Here is a 24077-nt window from a genome sequence, read left to right as displayed (position 1 = left end):
AAACCCGCTGACAGGGGATTCGCGGGTGTTTCGAAAGCTTACCTCCCGTACCAGATGGGCGCAGAACCGCTAAAGTCGACTCGGGCCACGACTCCTATGTCATGTGCGAACCCGAGGGACCGAGACGATATTGTAATCGTCGTCCTTCCCTGCAAGCAGTTTTATATTTAATGTACCCTTCCTTAGGGTTTAAAAAAAATTGTCCAAGTCCAAAGTCCAAATAAAATGCAAAAGAAAAGAAATAAAAAATAATAATTACAAAAAATGGAAGGTCTCTAAAAAAATAAAATAAATTCTCTCTTTTTTTTTAATTTTTCTTTCGCTTTTTTTTTTTTTTTTTTTTTGCTTTGTATTTTTCCTTCTCTTTTGGCTTTAAGCTTTGATTCCAAGTCTTTAGTATCCAACTTCAAATCTGGAATATAAAGATACACCCAAAGAAACGTAAAAAGAACTAATGAAATAAAAAAAAAACCTAAAAATTCTACCTAAGCACAAATCCGCGTTGGCGGCGCCAAAATGATTTTTTAATTTTTTGATTGTGTTGTAGTAATGAGGTTCAAATTTAAAGATTTAATAAAATTATATACAAAAATATTAACAAAGTGGGCGAGAGGTATGAGAAAACAACCAAGACATTGATTCCACTATTACACATGAATTAATGATGGTAAATAATCCAAAACTCTAATTATCTTTTAAGTCCTTTATATCTTAACTCACTAATAATCAAGCAAATTCTCAAACATCAATTGTATCCCTTAAGCATAGATTATCTAAACAAAGCATAACCTATCTAATTGAATCACAACTGATTAGGAAAATTACGCAAACAATTTAAAACTCTGCAAAAGCAGTGATTGAGTGAATTATAATTAAATATTAGAGATAATAAAATAGTTACCAATTATTCATGCGTAAATAGCTTCCTCATTGCCTTGGTTGTGGGAGAATTAGCCTCTCATCATGTTGGAAACACGCTCAAAAATCATTATTATTGCTCAAAGGGTGTTTACAAATGATGAAAAGGGAGAAATAATTCAAAACCGGGTTTGTAACAATTATATTTGTTACAAACCAGAGAACTACGACCCTCGGAAAATAAGACTGTCACGGTAACAAATAAGACTGCAATGTGACAGTCGCTGACACTGTAGCAAAATAAGACTGCTCGGTGTGGGTCTTATGTTCTTCGTGTTCTTGGTGCAGCAGCAACAGCAGAAACCGAGTTTGGGAAAACTCGAATTTCTTCTTCTCTGGCTCTCCTCAGCCCCCCAGACTCTCAACACCCTCTCTAGGACTCCCAGGGAATCTATTTAAAGAAAAAACACGCGTTGAATCTCCTCCATTAATCCCAAAAAATCTTCTTTTACTCGGGATATTTTCTTTCTTTTTTTATCAATGATTTTGAATTTTACGCATCTGCAGCTGGATTAAATTCCTTATAAATCTTCTTCACGTTCCAAAGTGTTGATTAAGGCTTCCAAACACGTGCAGTACACGTTTAGATTCACCACAACTTGTGTAAGCTCATGTTTTTCCTCCAACTCCCTGTTTGGATTAAACCATGTTATCCGGACAAATTTGATCGAAACAAACACCCGTAATATCTTTGTTAGGACATATCACAAATACCCATTAAGTTTCAGCCCTTTAGTCTACCCAGAACTCCTTCAAGAATCGATCGAAAGTTACATAGTTGAGAATAAAATTTTCCCGCCAAAATGAATTTTTGAAATGTTGAAGATGGTCACCCCTTATCCGTTGATGGAGTCCGAATAGCACATGTCCTTTGGGGTGCCTTAAGTAATTTTTCTGCGGTGTTTCCAACATTTTTTCTGGGTTCCTCCGGGCATTTCTTGGGTGTTTTTAGTCTCTATCCTGGGGTGTAAAACACCACTTTTCGAGCCAATTTCGCCGCAAGAGCTTATTTTTCCAAAAAACATCTACAAAAACATAAAATAACACAATAAGTATTTAATCGAGTCTAACAATACAGAACATTGAGAACAAAATAGACACATAAATGTGTCTATCAGAGAGCCCATTTCACCGTACTTATTCATTATCTGTATGGAGGGTCTCTCTAGAGTTTTAATGGAAGCAAAGGAAAAGAAGCTCATAAATGGAGTTAAATTCGGTAATATCTCTCCTTCTATATATCACCAGTTGTTTGCGGAAGACTGTCTCATCTTCACGAAGGCTGGGAATAAAGAGTGCAAAAATCTTGTTAAGATCCTTGACGTCTTTAGCCAGGGATCAGGTCAACTCATAAATTATAAAAAATATGGTATTTTCTTAAGTAAATTTGTTACTAATAGAGAAGCTAGGTAAATCCTTCAAATTCTCCAGGTTGGCAGAATAAAACTCGATGACAAGTACCTAGGGGTCCCTTTGTTTACCCACAAGTATGAAATAAAATACTTTGAACCGCTCGTAGATAAGTTAAAAGCCAGACTCAAAGGTTGGGTGCGCAGTTTGCTATCCCCTGCTGGAAGAGGGGTTATGATTAAACATTTAGTTGATTCTCTACCCACTTACCAAATGTCGTTCTTTGTCGTACCAAAATCTATTTCAAAGAAGATGGATGCTTTGAACAGAGTTTTCTGGTGGAGACTATTAGAGCACTGCTCGGTTGAACCACTAGCGTTCGTATGTCAAGTTAGTTGTCAATTTTAGTTGCTAAAATGAATTTTTTATTTAGCATACTAAAGATAGTTTCAGACTAGATTAGGTCTAAGAAGTTGAATCGAAGCTATCCTTAAAGGATGAAGATTGAAGATTGAAGACTACAAGAAGACATCAACAAGTACTTCATCAACAAAGGTATGTGATTGATTTCATTTGGATTCTTGTTCAATTCTACCTTTCTAATCCATCAAGATATATGCTCACTCTATGAAACAATTCCGATGACAATAAATGTACATTTCTGTATATATACTTGAGGTTATTTGATTCATGACCTTGGAGACAATTACCTTTTCCTTTTAAAGAATCGCATGTGATAATGAATGAGCTTATGAATCTAACGAGCCAAGAATCACTCAATTCCGAGTTATAACGATGAAGTTATGAGTGATTTATTAAAGTAACAATTATAAGTGTTGCTGTAATTGTTACCGTTCGTTAGTAGGAAACAATCCAGGGACTGTCTGTAACAGTACACGGACTTGGGCCTAATTACGTGACTAAAAGGCATTTTTTGTCAAGTTGGTGATGTTTCCTTATCTAGGCAAGATGGCTATTGGTCCAAACATATTGGATTACCATATTAAAGTGTTTGTGTTTCCTGCCTAAGTTGAAATGTGACTTATTCACATAAATATAATTTTTGCTAATTAGTTATTTATTTAATTATTTTGTCAAGAGTTGTAACTTAGGAAAGACTCCCATATTTAGGAGAGTCTTGAAAAACAAAAATAGTCAAAACCCTTGCTTAGCTTCTAAGCTACCTTTTTCACTATAAATAAAGGGTTCACGAGTTTACACGTTTTCATCCTCTTTGGAAAATTGGTGTAAGCTTTGAGGTTGTTTTCTACGTCTTCTGTTCTTCGTGAACAAGAGTGAGATAAAAGTCTTTGTATTGGGGATCACAAAGCCGAGTTGGATTTAACTTCGTGATTGATCATACAAATTGTAATCTAGGTTGTTCACCTCTTGACTATTCTAAGGTTTTCTCTTCTGATATATAAAACCATTCCAGAGTTGTTGATCATAAACCCTAGGTTTTGATAGATTTCAGTTTCCAATCGTATATCAACACTTGTTAGTCGAAATTGGAAGCTAGAAAGAAAACTTCGATTAAGGTATCTCGTAAAAATCCTTTTGAAGATTTAAACAAGATATCTCTATATTTATTCTTGTTGTTCTTGTTGTAGAGTTATTAGGTTTCTCTTCCTTTTATTGAAGAGTATAATAATCCCTAATCTACAGGTTTATTTTTGATATCACTTTTACCTAGTAATTTTTTTTATCAAAACAAACACAAGATTTCCAAAACCTTGATTAATATCTAAAGGGAAATCAAACCGGTGTTTTGTGCAAACAAAATATCGAATCGTATCAATCATGTTGTGGTATCTTTTGAAGAGAACCTCGGGTTCTGCTAGAAGATTTGCATGAAGAATTTCTAAAGAGAATCGGTATTCTGCTAGGAGTTCTACAAGTGTTGAAGAAGGTATTACATCTAGTCCGAATAGGTAGTAGGAAATTGGTGTAACAGCTTATAATCAGTGTGTCTTTATTCTGGACTAGGTCCCGGGGTTTTTCTGCATTTGCGGTTTCCTCGTCAACAAAGTTATGGTGTCTGTGTTATTTCTTTTCCGCATTATATTTTATTTATATAATAGAAATATCACAGGTTGTGCATTAAGATCAATCAGTTCTTGTATCCGGCCTTTGGGTTGTTGAGCGAATTGATTGACACTTGAACATCGGTCTTTCGTACCGTTCAAGTTAATCCTCTTATATTCAATCGGTCTCACAAATTCCTATTTGCTGATTGCGGATTGAATCAAGAGATAGAGATATAAAACTCTTTGATATACTTTTCTTAAGATTGAGTCTGACTGTCTAGTTGATTCTCTTGAAAGTATATTGAAGTTAGTCCATTCAGATTGCCAAACGAAATATTGGGTGGTGTTGTTAGACCCCCGCTTTTTCAATTGGTATCAGAGCAGGAAAACACGCTAAGATCTCATAAGTTTATGTTTGTAGCAATCTGATTCTATGGACAGAGGTGCTATCTCTATAAACGTACCGCCAGTCTTCGATGGCACAAACTATTTATGGTGGAAAATCACTATGCATTCTTTCATTCAAGCGCGAGATTTTCAATCATGGGTTCGTATTGTTAATGGCTATGATCCTCCATCAGATACAGTAAATGGTGTAACTGTTGAAAAGAATATTGGTGATTATAATGATCTTGAGATTCTTGTTGCAAAGCAAAATTCTGAAGGAATAAATGAGATCATCCACGCCATTACCCCAGATCTTCAGCACCATGTTACTTCGTGTAATAAGTCTAAAGATGCTTGGGGTATCTTAGAAACCATATTCGAAAGGAATGTCGCTGAGAAAGAAGTAAGGCTTCAAAATCTAGCTTATGACTGGGAAAACCTTCGCATGTCTGATGATGAAACCTTTGATGAGTTTAACCAAAGACTTTCTCAAATAGTTAACTCCTCATTTTTGTTAGGAAGAACTATTCCGAAGAAAGATATTGTGTGCAAAATTCTCAGGTCTCTACCATCAAGATACGAGTCTAAGAAACATTCCATTGAAGAAGGAAATGATCTTTCTACACTCTCCAGAAGTACTCTTGTTGGAAAGTTAAAGATATTTGATAATGAACACGCAAGAAAAGAGGTGATTTCTCTTAAAACTGCAAACAATTCTGAATCCTCTAAGGAAAAATCTGGTTCGCCAGATACTAAGGATGTTACTCCACGACAATTTAGAAAACTGTTGAGAGACAGGAAAAAAGAGTTTTTCTAAAGTTACAACATCTCCCAATAATGATGTGCAATGCTATAATTGTCGTGGTTTCGGGCATCTTTCTTCAGTATGTCCTAGTTGGAGCCGTAGACAATCGACATATGCAGCAGATTTTCCTACTCTTGATGACGGACCTGAATATTATAATCCTCAAGAGCTCGCAGGCGAGGTTGCATTAGCTTCTGAAAAAATTCTTTCGGATACTGATTCTGACGAAGAAGTGTTCCATGTGGATCCAGTTGCTAATAATCTTCTTAAGGAATGTCACCAAAAACTCTTGGAAGCTGAAAGCACCATTTTCAGTGAGAAAGTTAAATATGACAGACTTCGTAGTTGGAATAAAGAATTGCAATACCAACTTGATTCTAGTGGTGCAAGAGATTATCTCAACGAAATACGAAAGCTTAAAGAAGAAATTGCCGAAGGTCGAGATCGGGAAATTATTCTTCAAGATAAGCTAGATAACTTAGAGAACGTTGAGATGAACTTGTTATTGGATTCAGAACGAGAATATCTCAAAGATCAATGTGAATCATCCAAGAATGATCTAGTTTTTGCTCTTGAGAAGTTCAAAAGTTTGTAAGAAGATAACTCAAGCTTAAAAGAGAGTTTGTCTAGAAATAACAGCTCAGATAAATTAACCTCGATATTGGGAGCATGTAGAATTCATCGTGATACACGAGGATTGGGCTATAAAGGAATAGACACTCCTAGTATTTGCAAATAGGTAAAATTTGTCAAATCTAAATGTTCTTCTCAACCAAAACCTTCCATGGTTGACAAAAGTAAAGTATCTCTACCAACTACGGATGGCGAAAATAAGAAATCCTTCCAAGCTCCAAAGCAAGCACATACACATTCAGGTAATACTAAACATAACTTTTTCCATTATACTAAACATTATTTTTATTGTGGAAAACCAGGTCACTTGCAAAGGAATTGCAGATTCTTAAACAAGATAAAACCAGATATGATTCTGTTAGGATGATAAGATCTGATGTTCCAAACTGGAGAAAAACTGAGTATCAAGATATCAGTTCTTTCAGTATTCCCCCAAAGAAGTTTCACAATTATATTGGGGAGAAAAAGAAATACGTTGCTCCAAAAGCTGCTCAGAAATGGGTAACAAAGAAGACCAATAAAGCAACGAGTTCTATTAAGAAGGATCTCCCAGACAAGAGTTCGACAAGGGATAACATCTTAAAAAGGTGTGGAACATTTATTGAAAGTTTCAAGGAAGTTGTTAAATTCCTAGATTCCATGTTTGATCTTGTTTCAAATACCTGTGGTGAGCAAGATTTTGTTCACCTACACACAACCTAATTGTGTTGGAAGTGCACCCTCACCAAGAAGCCCTATTAAATGCGGTGAGGACTGCAAAAGAATTGGGGTGCACATATTATGTTGGGAAATTTCTGAATATGTGGAACAATTTATTGTTTCGAGCTGAGTTTATCTCGCTTACATATTCCTCAAAATATGTGTTGGTAAGCTTTCGCTTTAACCAAGTTCATCTTTACCTAGTGACGAAAGTCATGTTATGTTTCAATCACTTTGAAAATTGCTTTGACGAGAAATGGTGTAACAACTATATAACGTCCTCTAAGAATGTTTCAATGATTGAAATGAGAGTTTAGATTATATAACCAATGGTGGACATAAACATTGTTGTGGAAACACATTTATGTATAAGTCTTATTCCTTGAACCAAATTTTGCGAACTTTGTTGATCAAGAGAACCGGAAGAATGGCATGAGCCAAGTTCGCGAACTGTCGAAGTTATCAAACCCGAGAATTTCTGCTGGAGTTGACAAACTGTTGCGTGATTACCAGTCCGCGAACCGGCGAAGTTTTCTTTTCCGAGAATTTCTGCTGGAGTTTGTAAACTCTGCCTGGTAACTTAAGTACGCGAACATAGTCTGCGAACTTGAGAAGGTTATATATTTAAAGACTATTTTTCGTGAACTTATATTTATATAAACTAAGGAACGCAAGTTTGCAAACCGTGGCTATAAAGTTCATGAATCGATTCAAGTGAATCAAATCGTTTTTGCTTCAATTGTGTCTTATGTAGTTACATAAGATTTCCTTGCAATTGAACAACTCTCTAACTAGTTCATTTGAGTCATTTGAACTAGTTATGGTTAAGATGAATATGGTTAGATACCACATTACCTAACTTGATTTGTGATTGGAAATTCTTGAATATAACAGGTTAGAAGCAATTATCAAAGTCATGGATGTTGGTTTTTATTGTCAAATAATCTTTTTCATACTCTTATGGTAACCATTCTTGGTGTAAATCCTTATGGAAATGATTATTCTTCCTTCTAAGCATATCAATTCTTGTTCATACAAATTTGTATCTTTGAAAAGATGATCACAATATTTGATCTTTATGATTACATATTGTGTATTATTACCATGAGATGGTTCTTTTGTTCACTAACTTGATCTCATGAGAGACTTTCAATGATTGGTTCTCAGTTCGCATCTCCTTGTGGGTTTTCCAAAATCCAATATATAAATCCTTATCTCTGGAGTAAGGTCACTCTTGTTGTTCTTTCGGGAATGACATCAAATGGGGGAGAGTTCTTTTGAACTTGTGCTTAATGGTCATATCTTGAGGGGTGTGCGGCTGTGGAATTTTAGAGGGGTTATCTTGTATCTTTAAACTCCTTGATGAATGTTGTTAGCTTCGTCTATATGATTGCATCTAAATAAGATGATGTGTGTTTCTTTCTCTCAGTCATGAAATGTCTCTTAGTAAAATTTCATTATGATCCCGTTCTTGTACCTTTGCCAATTTTATTGACAAAAAGGGGGGGAATTAATATGTAGTTCACACTACTATACATATGGTTTTTGGATCATTGTGTAAGGGGGAGTGATATATATCACCGTAGTATTATTGTCAAAGTTGTGATACAATGAAACTTTGATACTATGTAATAATACTATGATGGATCTTCAACAAGTACAGGATGAACACATGCAGAGTTGAAGAACCAAGGAAATCAAGATTGTCGTTTTTACTTTTAACAAGTACAAGCCATATGTAAAATGGTTTTGTCACTAAAATTGAAAAAAGGGGAGATTTTTAGACCACTGCTCGGTTGAACCCACTAGCGTTGGTATGTCAAGTTAGTTGTCAATTTTAGTTGCCGAAATGCATTCTTGATTTAGCATACTAAAGATACTTTCGGACTAGATTAGGTCTAAGAAGTTGAATCGAAGCTATCCTTAAAGGATGAAGATTGAAGATTGAATACTACAAGAAGACATCAACAAGTACTTCATCAACAAAGGTATTTGATTGATTTCATTTGGATTCTTGTTCAATTATACCTTTCTAATTTATCAAGATATATGCTCACTCTATGAAACAATTCCGATGACGGTAAATGTACATTTATGTATATAGACTTGAGATTATTTTATTCATGATCTTGAAGGCAATAACCATTATCCTTTTAAAGAATCTCATGTGATGATGAATGAGCTTATGAATCCAACGAGCCAAGAATCACTCAATTCCGAGTTATAACGATGAAGTTATGAGTGATTTATTAAAGTAACAATTATAAGTGTTGTTGTAATTGTTACAGTTCGTTAGTAGGAAACAACCCATGGAATGTTTATAACAGTACACGGACTTGGGCCCAATTACGTGACTAAAAGGCATTTTTGGTCAAGTTGGTGTTGTTTCCTTATCTAGGCAAGATGGCTATTGGTCCAAACATATTTGATTACCATATTAAAGTGTTTGTGTTTCCTTCCTAAGTTAAAATGTGATTTATTCACATAAATATAATTTTTGCTAATTAGTTATTTATTTAATTATTTTGGCAAGAGTTGTAACTTAGGAAAGACTCTCATATTTAGGAGAGTCTTGAAAAAGGAAAATAGTCAAAACCCATGCTTAGCTTTTAAGCTACCTTTTTCACTATAAATAAAGGGTTCACGAGTTTACACATTTTCATACCCTTTGGAAAATTGGTGTAAGCTTTGAGGTTGTTTTCCACGTCTTTTGTTCTTCGTGAACAAGAGTGAGATAAAAGTCTTTGTATTGGGGATCACAAAGCCGAGTTGGATTTAATCTTCGTGATTGATCATACAACTTGTAATCTAGGTTGTTCACCTCTTGAATATTCTAAGGTTTTCTCTTCTCATATAAAACCATTCAAGAGTTGTTGATCATAAACCCTAGGTTTTGATAGATTTCAGTTTTCGATCGTATACCAACACTTGTTAGTCGAAATTAGAAGCTAGAAAGAAAACTTCGATTAAGGTATCTCGTAAAAATCCTTTTTAAGTTCTAAACAAAATATCTCTAGATTTATTCTAGTTGTTCTTGTTGTAGAGTCATTAGGTTTCTCTTCCTTTTATTGAAGAGTATAATAATCCCTAATCTACAGGTTTGTTTTTGATATCACTTTTACCTAGTAATTGTTTTTATCAAAACAAACACAAGACTTCCAAAACCTTGATTCACATCTAAAGGGAAATCAAACCGGTGTTTTGTGCAAAAAAAATATCGAATCGTATCAATCGTATTGTGGTATCTTCTAAAGTGAACCTCGGGTTCTGCTAGAAGATTTGCGTGAAGAATTTCTAAAGAGAATCGGTATTCTGCTAGGAGTTCTACAAGTGCTGAAGAAGGTATTACATCTAGTCCGAATAGGTAGTAGGAAATTGGTGTAGCAGCTTATAATCAGTGTGTGTTTATTCTGGACTAGGTCCCGGTTTTTTTTTGCATTTGCGGTTTTTAGTTGCAGGAAATCCTACAACACGCCCCTTGTATTATCATGACTATGATTTCTAGATCTAAACTTATTTGATATAAAAATAAAGATAATGAAAATAGAAAATAAAACCAAGATTTACGTGGTTCGATCAATTTGATCTACATCCACGGGGTTAGGTTTTACTATGATTATTTGTAATTACATCTTGATTACATTGAGACTCCATTAATGAGTATTTGGAGCTCTAGGGTCTTGAAGGAGGAAGAAGAAGGAGATAATAATAATACAACCAATTCTACTTTCTCTCTCTACAGAATGTATCTTCTCCTAAAGTGTGTCTCTCTTTTTTGATTATCTCTGTCCTTTCTCTCTCTTGCATTTCTCTTTATATAGGATTCTACCTAGTGGGTGACAGCTCATATGCATCTAAGATTTCCCCTAATTTCGGATCTGGCTTGCGATGATATCGCAAGCTTACAAATATTAATTTCGCAGATCTTCTAATCTTCGCAAAGTTATTACATTTTTCTTATGTTTAAGCTAATATCACCTATTGTATCGTTTCTCAAAGTGCTCTGCGACATTTTTGTAATGCGTTGTTAAGAATTTCGCGAGCGTATCGTTGTCGCGAAATTCTGATCCTACATCTTGCTTCTTTTTTCTTGAATATTGCTTGAAGAGCGATCTTCAGGAAAAATCCATTGTTGTAGTTGTTTGAGAGAGATACGTGTTGTTGGAGTAGTCTTTGATCTTTGTTGATGAAGGAACGAGCGAAAGAATACTGGACTTGAAAATTATGTACTTGCCTCTATTCTTTTGTGAAGTTCCGGAATGTTGCGAAGTAAATAAGAAGTATCATCTTTTGAAGTATGCGAAGCATGAAGTATCCTTGAAGAAGTATAAGAAGCATGAAGTATCCTTGATGAAGTATAAGCAATATTCAATTCTCGAAATATAAGAAGTATCCGTCATTGAATGAGAATAATAAGTATTGCCTCTATTCATGCGAAATTATTACTCCGTTTTTGGTGATTCTTGCCGAGAAGATAAAGAACATAAAATGTTTTCTTGGTAATCCATAGTTTCCTATGTTCTTTATCTATGAGGGTAGAATCTTTGAGAAAATGTTGAATGTGTGAATTGTTTCTGCATTCTCATCTTGCCTCTGTCTCATGTTTTGTGCTCATGCGATAGTATAATCTCTTCAGGTTTCTTATAATTGTGCGAAATAATTGAGCGAAATGATCATATCGTTCGGAATAATCACATTCTGCGAAATAATCACATTCTGAGAAATAATCACATTCTGCAAAATCCTGACACATTCTGCGAAATTCTGACACATTATGAATAATCTTACGAAACTCTGAATAATCCTACGAAATTCTGACACATACTGCGAAATTCTGAATAATCCTGCGAAATTCTGAATAATCCTGCGAAATTCTGACACATTCTGCGAAATTCTGAATAATCCTACGAAATTCTGAAAAATTCTGCGAAATTCTGAATAATTCTGCGAAATTCTGAATAATTATGCGAAATTCTGAAAAATTCTGCGAAATTCTGAATAATTTTGCAAAATTTTGAATAATTCTGCGAAATTCTGCGATATTATTGCGAAGTTCTGCAATATTATTCCATACAGTTTTGTAAAGTACTTGTGCGAATATAATGGTTATGTGATGATTATGTTATGAAATGCTTAAGAAATGATTTTATGATGCGAGTATGATGTTTGTATGATTAGAATGCTTATATATTGCAATGTATAGCTAATGTTTGCGTTACTTAGCTCATTTTGCACGCTAAAATTGATGTAGCTTTAAATTGCCTCCATTCTCCATTTCTCTGACTTTTTCTTTAGTGTATGCATTCCTCTTCGTGTAGTTATTGTTCCTCACAAGTTCTTACTTGTGTTTCATCTTTCCTTTTTCCTGCACTATTAGTACCTCATAACAGTATGATCATAATATCAAGTCTGCGGCATTTTCACTGCCCCAGTTTCATTTCCATGTACATATTCGCAAGCTTGTTTGCTTACATATAATCATTCTCGCAAGCTTACTTGCTTACTCATTTTCTTATGTGGTCTTATTTTTCCTTCCTAGTTAAAGGTCTTATTTTGCCACCTCTTGTCATTTCGACAAAATCGCAGGACGTCTTTGCACTTTCATGCAAAAACCCATTGATCTTGCCTTAACTTTTTCTTTTGTATTATTGCCTCTTCAGGATTGTTGCGACAATATGACAGGCCTAAATATTCTTGCGAAAATAAAGCCTCATGACATTGTCGTCTTGCGACAAAATCGCAGGACGTCTTCACACTTTCATGTAATGACCCATTGATCTCGTCTTATCTTTTTCTCTAGTATTATTTCCTCTTCAGGATTGTTGCACAAATATGACAAGCCTTAATACCCTTGCGAGTAAAAAGCCTCATGACATTTGCGTCTTAAGACACTTATCAACTCCCTAATGGAGGGTGCCGCACTTATCTCCCCCCTTGTTTCCCCTTCAAGGAGGCGTACTTCTACCATACAAGGTTAGCTCCTCCCATCCGGTCTTAACAACAACCTGTTGTTTTCGCAGCCTCTTATCCCTTTTACCTATAGGGATTATGGTTACGAGACTGCACTCTAAGTGGGGTTTTCTTCGGGACGAGTGCAGTATAAGCCAAGACTTGTTAAGAATGGCAAGGACGCTTCAAACGCCCCCGGCACTCTTGACTCAACCGTGTACCTCAGCGCCTTGATCAGATTCTACACTCCTTGGGAGAGTACGTATTACCTTAGTCGCCCAACCTAAGTCATATGCTTAGGCTGAGAATCCAATGCCTCTCCCGGATGGGCTTTATTGACCCCAAATCTCCATGACTCAGGTTCCAGGGGAGGTGTAACCTTTTCCCTGAGTCATGATACAGGTACCCCCTTCTATGACGTACTTTAGGTCTTACATTTGCCTCTTGCGAAATTTTATTCGCGAACTAGGGTGTACGCCATAAAGGTTCGCCCCATTCTAATCTTAGATTTTTATGGATCTTGGATTGTCTCTTGCGAAATTTTCGCGTTTCTTTGTTCTTTCATTCATTCTTTCATTCTCATAATATCATATCATTTGAAGGAAACTAAATATTCAAGAGAAATTCTAATACATTATAATTCTAAAATATTTGTAATTGTGAAATCTTTGTAATTCTGCGATTGTTTCGCATTTTGTAAATCAAATCAAAAATCTTTTTATTCTCTGTAAAAGAAATATTCTAGAGAAACATATAAATTAAATTTTCTCAGTTTTCTGTAATTTTGAAATCTCGCAATCTTTGTAATTTTGAAGTCTTTGTAATCTTTATAATTTTTGAAATCTTGAAATCATTGTAATCGTGCGATTGAATCGCTTTTTTGTAAATCAAATCAAAAATATTTTTATTCATTCTTAGTATAAAGTAAAATGTTCAAGGAAGTGGTACTTATCTTTCATGTGAGTCGCTGTTGTTGTCAAAGAAGTGAATAAATGCCTTGAAATGAATGAATTTCGCGCAGCAAAAAAAAGTGTGAGAAGTGAGACTTGAACCCTTGATCTGCTTCTTGGATTTTCTCGCACCATACCAACTGTGCTAAGCCTCTTTTGCGAAATAATCAAAGTTCTTGCGAAGTAATCAAATTCCAACTGTGTAAGAAGCAATTCTGTATAAATTTCGCATAATAAAAATAAACATGCGAGAAGCAAGAATTGATCCTGCGACTTGTTGCTTGCATTCATGCCTCCTGACGAACTGTGCTAACCCTCTCTTGCGAAATAATCAAAGACTACTTTGCATACTCCTCTAAAAGATTTGCATGAAGAATTTCTAAAGAGAATCGGTATTCTGCTAGGAGTTCTACAAGTGTTGAAGAAGGTATTACATCTAGTCCGAATAGGTAGTAGGAAATTGGTGTAACAGCTTATAATCAGTGTGTCTTTATTCTGGACTAGGTCCCGGGGTTTTTCTGCATTTGCGGTTTCCTCGTCAACAAAGTTATGGTGTCTGTGTTATTTCTTTTCCGCATTATATTTTATTTATATAATAGAAATATCACAGGTTGTGCGTTAAGATCAATCAGTTCTTGTGTATCCGGCCTTTGGGTTGTTGAGTGAATTGATTGACACTTGAACATTGGTCTTTGGTACCGTTCAAGTTAATCCTCTTATATTCAATCGGGCTCGCAAATTCCTATTTGCTGATTGCGGATTGAATCAAGAGATAGAGATAGAAAACTCTTTGATATACTTTTCTTAAGATTGAGTATGACTGTCTAGTTGATTCTCTTGAAAGTATATTGAAGTTAGTCCATTCAGATTGCCAAACGAAATATTGGGTGGTGTTGTTAGACCCCCGCTTTTTCAGGGACATTTCAAGGAAAACAACAAAGGATTTTGCCATAAATCTTGAGGGTCTATCTGCAAACCAACCAATATGGGGGGTCTTGGGTTTAAGAAATTTGAAAAGTTCAACCACGCCATGTTCGCAAAGATGGCGTGGAGAATGATTAAAGATCCCAATTCGCTGTGTTTTAGAGTCCTTAAGGATAAATACTTCTAGTCCACTTCTCCTTTATGCATCCAAAAACCAAAAAACAATTGTTCCTGGCTACGGAAAGGATTATGGAATGGCATAAAAATCATCGAAGATGTTGTTATATGGGAAGTTGGGGATGGAGTGGACATTCAATTGTGGAATCACAACTGGATACCACTAAATGGACCTAATACCAGAAACATAAAGGAAATTAAACCCCATGTGGTTAATACGCTAACTAGAGTAAGCAAAGTTCTTGATGCTGCTACCAAGGAATGGAACTTGGATTTCTTAAATCAAGTTCTCCCTCATAACATAGCCATTATTGACCTCAATAAAAACCTCTAGTTAAACTGATAATTTGATTTGGCCCCTACATAAAGGTGGTGTTTTAACAGTTAAATTGGTCTATCAATACTTGGTTGGTGGACAGATTAACCCAGTTACACGAACTCATCTTAGTCATGTGTGGACACATATTTGTTCCTTAGAGGTCTTAACCCCTATACAAGTCTTTGTTTGGAAATGCTACAATGTGATTCTCCCTGTCAACGGTAAGCTTAGCACTAAGATAGTGCAATATCTTCCATTTGTTGTATGTGCAGCAGCAGTGTTGAGACTGATATGCATACCCTTCTCATTTGTCCCTTTAGCAAGGCAATCTGGTTTGGACTGAACTGTAGCATAAGTAACAACAACAAAGTGTGCAGCAATGGATAGAGTCAGGTTAATAAAAGAAATGACATCCCCTTGGAAAACCTAGATTGGAGTCAGTTGTGTGCATTAACAGCATGGTACATTTGGAAAGCTCATTGCTGAAAGTGTTTCCAAAACATTAAGCCATCACCTGCAGCCACTATTAGTCTCATCCATAGTCATATCAAAGCCTGTAACACAAGTTCAACCAAATACACACTGAACAGAAACCCGAACCAAAGTCACCTAACCAACATCCAAGTTAGAACCATCCAAAACCAATCTTCTATGCTATGTTACAGTACTTTCCAGAAATACCCAACTACTGCAATTGTCGTTATGACATATGAAAAATGAGACGTCAAGGGAGAGAGGGCTTTCAACTGAAGAGTAGATTCCCTACAACAAAGAAACACTCTGGGAGCTCTAGCTGCAATCAAATGGCATCACCAACTCAAGCAGAGAATATGCAACATGGAGGTCGAACACAAACTGCTGGTGAAGAAACTAATATCCAATTGGAGATCCCTAGAAAGACCGACAAGCTGCGCAATCATTGATGAAAGCGTGGAGTTATTCGGCTATTTTAGGCAATTTAATTGTACTTCCCTAAGGCATGTATGGTTGCCAAAGCTTAAAATAATTGCGACAACATATTCATCAAATGTTAGAGATGACAGTAACTGTCCTTTATTTCCAAGATACAATATTTTCACTAGATACAGTGCTACTCAGATTTCTTCCCTGAGTAGGCTAGTTCCTTCTTATGTAACCAGTTCCGAGAGAAAAAAAAGTGAGTTGTGGTTCCATGCCATAAACAATTACAGATCAGTCTCCGGCATAGGCCATGAAATATGGCTTGCTTTTACGAAGAAATCCCATTTTGCCACTTATTCTACAAGCCAAGCCCAAACAAAAATTTTAAGTTTATTTAAACAGTAATTTGAGCCCAGGTGATAGTCAGGTTATTTTGTATGACTTATTTTTCCCGATTTCGCCATTGAGGATCCTTTGTTTAACATGGGTTTGGTAGTTCCCCGAAGCAGTCTTTATTGCAAGTTTCTTTCCATCCTCTGTTTAGCTAAGTGGACAACGTTCACAATGATGCCTCCCAAACTCACTATTTACTGGGCCCGAACTCACTATTTTTTAGAATCATTTTTTTAGGGATCATGGTTTTTTTGGGGGACCATGGTCTTATTAGGCCAACCTCCCCATACTTATAAGTGAAAATTACAGGGAGACCCATTCTTACACATTTTCTTACTGTGAAACCCACCCCCACAAAATCTCACAGGCGCACCCAAAAGCGGCCAACAAATTATTCGCAGGCCCAGAGTTTTCAAAATTCGTTTATTTTCTTTTTTATTTCCCAGTTTAGCCTCACTTTCAGTTTCAGTTTTAGAGATTTAGGCGCAGAAATTTAGATTCAGAGATTCAGTTTCTGAGAGATTGAGAAGGAGATAAAATACGATCGAGAGATGAGAGATTGAACTATCGATAGCTGAGAAGGAGCTGATTGAGATATTTGATTTACTCAGAAAAGATAATTCAAGCTTTAGTCTCACTTGTTCTGATCGAGAGATTGATTATCGAGAATTGTCCTTGATTACCGAGATTCAATTTACTCAGAAAGCTTTAGCCTCACTTGTCCTTGATTACCGAGATTCAATTTACTCAGCAAAGCTTCAGGTTCGTTCGTTTTTATTCCAATCTTGATTCTGATTTTTGTTTAATCTTGATTTGATTCTATGTTTTAGTTTCTGTAAGATTAGGATCTATTATTTTAGGTTTCCGAAGCTTAATTTAGTTTTTCGAATCGTTTTTTAGATCTTTTAAGCTTGTTTTTGAATTTTTGTTTATTTTCTAGGTTTTGAATTTGTTAACATCAATGTAGATCTTTTCGATTAAATTTTTTTGTTTCGATTTCATGTTTCGATGTTGACATACCAATTTACTAGGTTTTGCTTTTGTTCTGTTGGATTTTTTATTTGATTTGTCTTTCCATTCTTATTTTTGATCTTTATCTGTTATTGATTTTGATATCCTGTTGATTTCTCATCTGATTATGGTTAATGTAGATTGTTTGCTGTTGTTGATTTGATCTTTTAATTTTGAGTAAGAACTTTTGTGAAGCAATATGCAGGATAGATATGTTTGGTTTTTTGTCTTTGTGTTTTGCAGGGTGAAAATGCCTGTTGGTAGCGCACTAGGTGTAATTCACTACTTCAGTGAATTCTTAGCACATTCTGTTGATGTCAACACAACTTTGGAGTCTTTGAAGACAGCCGTTTGCCAGAAGTGGACTCGTTTATTACCGCATCATGTCAGATTTTCCTTTAATGATGGAAGCAAGTTTGTGCGAGTTGATTCTGATATTCTGCTTCATTTTTGTATCTCGTTGCCACTGTAAAGGTCAGAAGAGCTTTGATTTACTTGTCGAAGTTGGCTGTAATTCTTCCAGAAGTCGTAGTAGAGCTTCAAGTAGTCGTGTAATAGAACCTGAACCCGAACAAGCTATGGTGAATTTCCTTGAAGATGGTTGTGCCTGTTAACAAGGTTCTTAGGACTAAGGTTGGGATAAATTACTTGGTGAAGTTGGTAAAGTGTTTTTTGGAGGTGTAGCAGAGGTACGTATCGTAGTGAAGAAATACGAGTTAAAAGCTGGGCGTGTTCTTGTATAAAAGAAGAACCTAGCAGGTTCTATGCAAAATGCTCAAAAGAAAATTTCCCTTGGGAGTATAAGGTTTTGTGATGTTGATGTTGAAAACAGGATGCTTAAGGTTAAGAAATATGAGAGCAGTCATACCTGTGGTGTTGGAACTGAAAGGCTTTTCCACAGGCTCAGCAGTAAATTTGTTTCTAGTCTGATCAAGGATGAAATCCGAAGTGATCCGAGTTTCAAAGCATCTGATTTGGCAAAGTTTTTCAAAACTAGCTACGGGATCAATGTGAAATACTACCAAGCTTACAACGGAAGAGAGAAAGTGTATGAGGATATATTTGGTGATGAAGCCATGTCGTATTCGCATCTGTCATGGTATGTAGATTCCATTCGCAGCAAATCCTGGGAGTTGGATTGATTTTCAAGTTCAAACGGATGAACCTGAAGCGAACGAGGATAGTTCAGCTGAATTAGAAGATGAGGCACCTTCAAATAAGTTTGTGCGTCTTTTTATTGCTTTCGAGGCATGCATCCATGGTTACCGTTACCTTCGCCCCATGGTTTATGTCGATGCTACCTTTCTTACAGGGACATATAGAGGATGCCTCATGGCTGCAACCGCTATCAATGCTGAAAATGGTAATTTTTCTGATAATGCATCCTTTTATATATGTGCATAATGTCTCATGCATTATTTATTTTTGCTTCATAATGTCTTATGCATTATTGTTTTCACTTTTCTGGTTATGCATCATTTCTGTTTTAGATGCATAAGACATTATACATTTTTTGTTTTAGCTGCATAATGTCTTATGCATTATGGTTTTCACTTATTGATTTTATGCATCCTTTTTATGCACATGCATAATGTCTTATGCATCATTTAGTTTAGATGCATAAGACATTATGCATTATTTGTTTTTCTGGTTATGCATATTTCTGTTTAGATGCATAAGACATTATACATTTTTTGTTTTAGTGCATAATGTCTATGCATCATTTAGTTTAGATGCATGAGCCATTATGCATTTTTTTAGCTGCACATACTTCATGTAGACGCTGGCTTGATTTTATATTTTTTTTGTGCAGGCTTCTTCCACTAGCCATGGCCCTGGTACCTGGTGAAGATAATGATAACTGGGAATGGTTCATGAGGAATTTGAGTAATGTTCTTGATCATGATCAAAGGCCAATCACATTTTTATCTGATCGTGCAGAAGGATTAAAGAGAGCGATTCCATTTTACTTTCCTGGAGCCTTCCATAGTTTTGCTATTATCATCTTAAGATGAACTTACCTATTAATGCATCTGACGAAAGGTATGGTGCAGTTATTGATTCATTTCAAGCTGCTGCGTATGCTCTTAGTCCCGAAGGTTTCCAAACTGCCATCGCTACTATTAGGGGTCTTGGTTTGGTGGTTGGGTTGCCGACTATATTGAAGATATCCCTCCAGAAGTGGTCAAATGCCTTTTTCCAGGGTTGTAGGTATGGTAGGACATCTTCTACTTGCTGAATCCTTCAATAGTTGGATGAAGGTACACAAGAAGCTCCCTGCAAATGCTCTTCTGGATCAGATAAGGAAGGATGTGATGAGTATGATGTCAGAAAGGCGGAATACTGGTAATAGTTTCATAACAATTCTCACACCGAAGAATGAAAATAAGATGAAGGCTCTTATTGATGGGGTTTAACCTGGCTGGTTATACAGTCTGATACTCATGTTTATGAAGTGGAAGGAGGGGACAGTTCTCATAGTGTTAACCTTGAGGCAAGGACATGTACCTGTCAGAGGTGGCGCGTCTATGGGTTTCCATGTGTGCATGCTTTCGCATCGATAACAATGTCTGGTTCTAATCCATATGATTTTGTTGAACCTTATTTCACTACTTCATACTTCAATTGCCTACAGCCATGCAATTCATCCTATTCCGAACTATAACAGGCCTGAAGTTTATGAAGGTAATGATATTATCGATGTACCTGATGTTAGGAGGCCGCCAGGGAGACCACAAGATAATAGGCATTTGAGAAGATATGAGAAGCCTCCCAGGAGATCTATGCTCTGTGGTAATTTTTTTGAGCTTGGTCATCATAACAAGCAAACATGTACGAATCCTACCTGTTACAAGAAGCCTCCGAAGCCGCCGAAGCAGCCTAAGGGAAGTTAAAGGAGAGCAATTATCTTGTTTGTTTCTTCAGACTATTACTTTTATGTTTGAACCTTATTCATTTTTCTTTCATTAGTTTTTGTATTAGTTTTTATGAACAAGTAATTTTTCTTTACTTAGTTTCTTTTTTGTATTGGTTTTATGAAACATACTTTTTTTTTCACTGTGTGTTTTTCTACTTCTATCAGATAATGTTTTCATTTTTATTCTTAAATGCATAATGGATTATGCTTTAGTTTTTGATGATGCATAACTTGTTATGCATTGATTTTTATGATGCATAACGTATTATGCGTTATTGTTTTGAAGATGCATAATCTCTTATGCATTTTTTTTCGACGATGCATGATCTGTTATGCATTTATTCTTTTAAAGATGGCTGCATAACGACTCATGCAAATGTGGTTCCTTCATGCATCTGCATCTGCATCTGCATAACAAGTCATGCACATTTATTTTATTAGGAATAACATGTTATTCAGGTTTATTTTGTTGCATAACTTGTTATTTAGATGTTTATATGTAACCTGTTGTTCCTTCATTTTCCTTGTAAGATTTATATCATAGTACAGTTAAATGAAATAAGATTGCAGCAAATAGAAGCATGAACTGAAACCAGCATTGATAATATAATATATATAAACATCGACAAGATAACATAAGTTGTTCTGACAAGAACTACTGACTAAAGTTAAGTTTTCATACCAACACATTACACATAACTACTGACTGAAGTTAAGCTTCACACTAACTACTTCCCATTAGTTTTCACTCCCAAGTTAAATTGCTCAACCTACCAACAACACACAGGTTGTTAAAACAAAGTTATGTTTGAGCCTTTCTATTATGCACAACTTCACATTGACGCGCAGCTTCATCACATTGACGCGCAACATCATCCCAGATGTCTTCATTGGCATCTATCGCCCAACTGTTTCCAAGATCCGTCAGCATTTTCAATACCAGACTTACTTTTTCTTGTTGGTTTTTCTACTGCATCTTCCTTTCCCAACTTCAGCCATTTGTCCCTGACTTGAGACTTCATGCTCATTCATATAATAGCATACAAATATGAGGCAGTCGGGGTGATGACCTTGTTCAGGAACAATCTTGGTAAAAATATCCCTGTATACAAGCGGTTCCCTCTTTATATCCACGATTTGTGGTGATAGATTCAGTTCATCATATCTTTGGATCAAATACGGCATACAAGCCTTTGCCATTATGAGAGCTTGTTTCTTGCAGTTAGATTTATAGCCTTCAAGACTGTTATAGTAGTTCCACTCACCCTCTGAAAAGTCATACTCTAACAATGTCCAATGTGTACCAGCAGGGTTTTCCTTTGTCATATAGTTCATTGGAATGAACATTCTCTCAACTTCAATAGGGAGATTCAAGATGAATTCTCCAACAAATTTGGCAATCCCATCTTTCTCCTTTGTTTTAACAAAGAACTGCAAAAGAAATATTTTTTAGGAAAAAAAAGTTAGTGGATGCAATTGAAAGGGTGCACAACAGGTGTAGAAAACAATGCTGAATAACTTGTTATGCAGTTCAATCTAGTTGCATAACATTTTATGCAGAAGTAATTATATGGGCATAAGATAATATGCAGGAATGACTTGTTATGTAGCAAAATGATTTTATTTTCTTGACTTACCCAAGCATCTGGCGTCATGAATGCAGACTCCGCATACCTATGTTCAACACTATCACCATCTTTTCATTTTCCCGCTTCCTGAACAACCTATAACTGTAGTAGCGTACTACTTGGTCTTCTAAGTATTCGTTGTTCATTAGCTGCCTTATTATATCTCGTGAATCCGAATATCCCACAAGTACGGGTCTTCTCCTTCTCTGATACTCCAAGCCGAATTTCTGCAGATGACATAAGACAATTGGTGAGATGTTTTATTCAAGTGACATGCGGCAGAACCATAAACTAGAGGGTTGTGTTATGCATGGGTTTTTTTAAGCATAACTTGTTATGCATTTATTTCATAAGAAGCATAACCTGTAATGCATTGATTTCTTAAACAAGCATAATAAATATAACAACATTTTTTGCATAACTGAACATGCATTAAACATTGGAGCTGCATAACATGTGATGTAGATATTTTAAACAATGCATAACTAACCATGCATTAAACATTGGGAGCTGCATGACATATTATGCAAACAAGCATAAAGGTAATTTTGATGTACTTACAGGCTGTTGGCATTCTCAAAGTATGTCTCCAGTACTTCCATCATGGCTGGTTCTATTGTATCCTTGTAATCTTGAAAGCATTCCATTGTTTTCAGCAGAGGTAATTTTCTGAACGGCAAGCCAGCAGACGTACGGGGATTTTCTTCTTCAACTTTATTCTCATCAGGCTTATCTTTTTGCTTCTGCTGCTTCCCTAGCTCACAATATTTGAGTAGTACACTGGTTGTCCTTTGATTCCATGTTGTCCTTTCCTTGATTCTTCTTACCTTGCTTCATGGTTGCTTCCCATCATCTCCTGCCTTGTTTGCTTTTCGCTTCAATACAGACTTTTTCTTCAATGGTGACCTCTTCAAAAATTCTGTTCTTGGTACAAACTCCCCTCCTACGTCTTCTTCCTAGAGATTCATGTAACCAAAATGTGTTAGATATAAACAGTTTATTATGAAATTAAGTAAATAGTTGATTAAACAGCAAAACAACAATATAGTAAACAGTTTATAGTTGATTAAAAATAATAAGTAGTACATAGTTGATTTGACATTAATAAAAATACCATAATAAAAGATGTTATGTTGCTTTTCTAAAAGTTTTAAAATAAAAAATCTGTTTATATTTTAGGTACCAGGTTTTGTGAAATTATCTCCATCTCAGCATCTTCATTATAGCCTTTTTCTTTTTCAGCATCTTGTGTGGCACCAGGAGTTAAAGGATTCTCAACCACCATCTCCTTCTCTGCATCAACAACCATCTCAACAGCTACTTGTTGTGGCTTTTCAGCCACTGGCTCTTCTGGTTGTTGTGGTTCTTCAGTTTGATGTTGTGGTATCTCAACAGCGGGTTGTTGCATTTTCAGCTTGGTTGTGGTCCACCACATCATCTTTAATTGCAGCAGCAGGTTGTGATAAATGCAGATTAAATGTGGGCACCACATATTCTTCTGCTTCTTCTGAGTTTCTGGAAGAATGTCATCATCACCACCGCCAAAAAGTCTCTTTCTGTGCTTCAAGTTTTTGTGTTGTTGCTATATTTGGTGTTGTCTCCAATTCCACTTGAGTTTTTGTTTCCTTGTCGTTGCTGGAGAGATTAACAGCTTTTTCCATGTCCATGAACTTGAAAGGTGAAGACTGGATACCTTGACTAGCCGTTTGGTCTTGGCTATCGAGTCTGATAACTTCTGGCACTGATTCTTGTGTAGGTGGTTCAGTTGAAGATACCATTTCAAAAAGAGTCTCATTCCTTGGCAAGTTTTGGCTCAGTGGGTCGCTTGGCTCAGCTGATGATACATTGACACTAGGTCCACTGACGACTCCTCCTGCACTTCTATGTTTCCACAATCAACGAGAAATTCCTTGACGTAATTATAAAACTTTTCATTGAAGTCTACTCCACTCTGTCTATTCCTCTCCTGAGTCTGCTTCATGTCTTTCAGCTTTGCTTCAATGATCTGTAACCTTGTTTCAGTTTATCGGGGGGACACGTTTCTTGTTCAATGATCTTAATCGCATCCAGAAATGCTTCTTCATACTTGT

The sequence above is a fragment of the Papaver somniferum genome, chromosome 4, assembly GCF_003573695.1.
Source record: "Papaver somniferum cultivar HN1 chromosome 4, ASM357369v1, whole genome shotgun sequence".
NCBI lineage: Eukaryota > Viridiplantae > Streptophyta > Magnoliopsida > Ranunculales > Papaveraceae > Papaver > Papaver somniferum.
The sequence above is the reverse complement of the archived record's forward strand: the minus strand, read 5'-3'. Positions refer to the sequence as shown.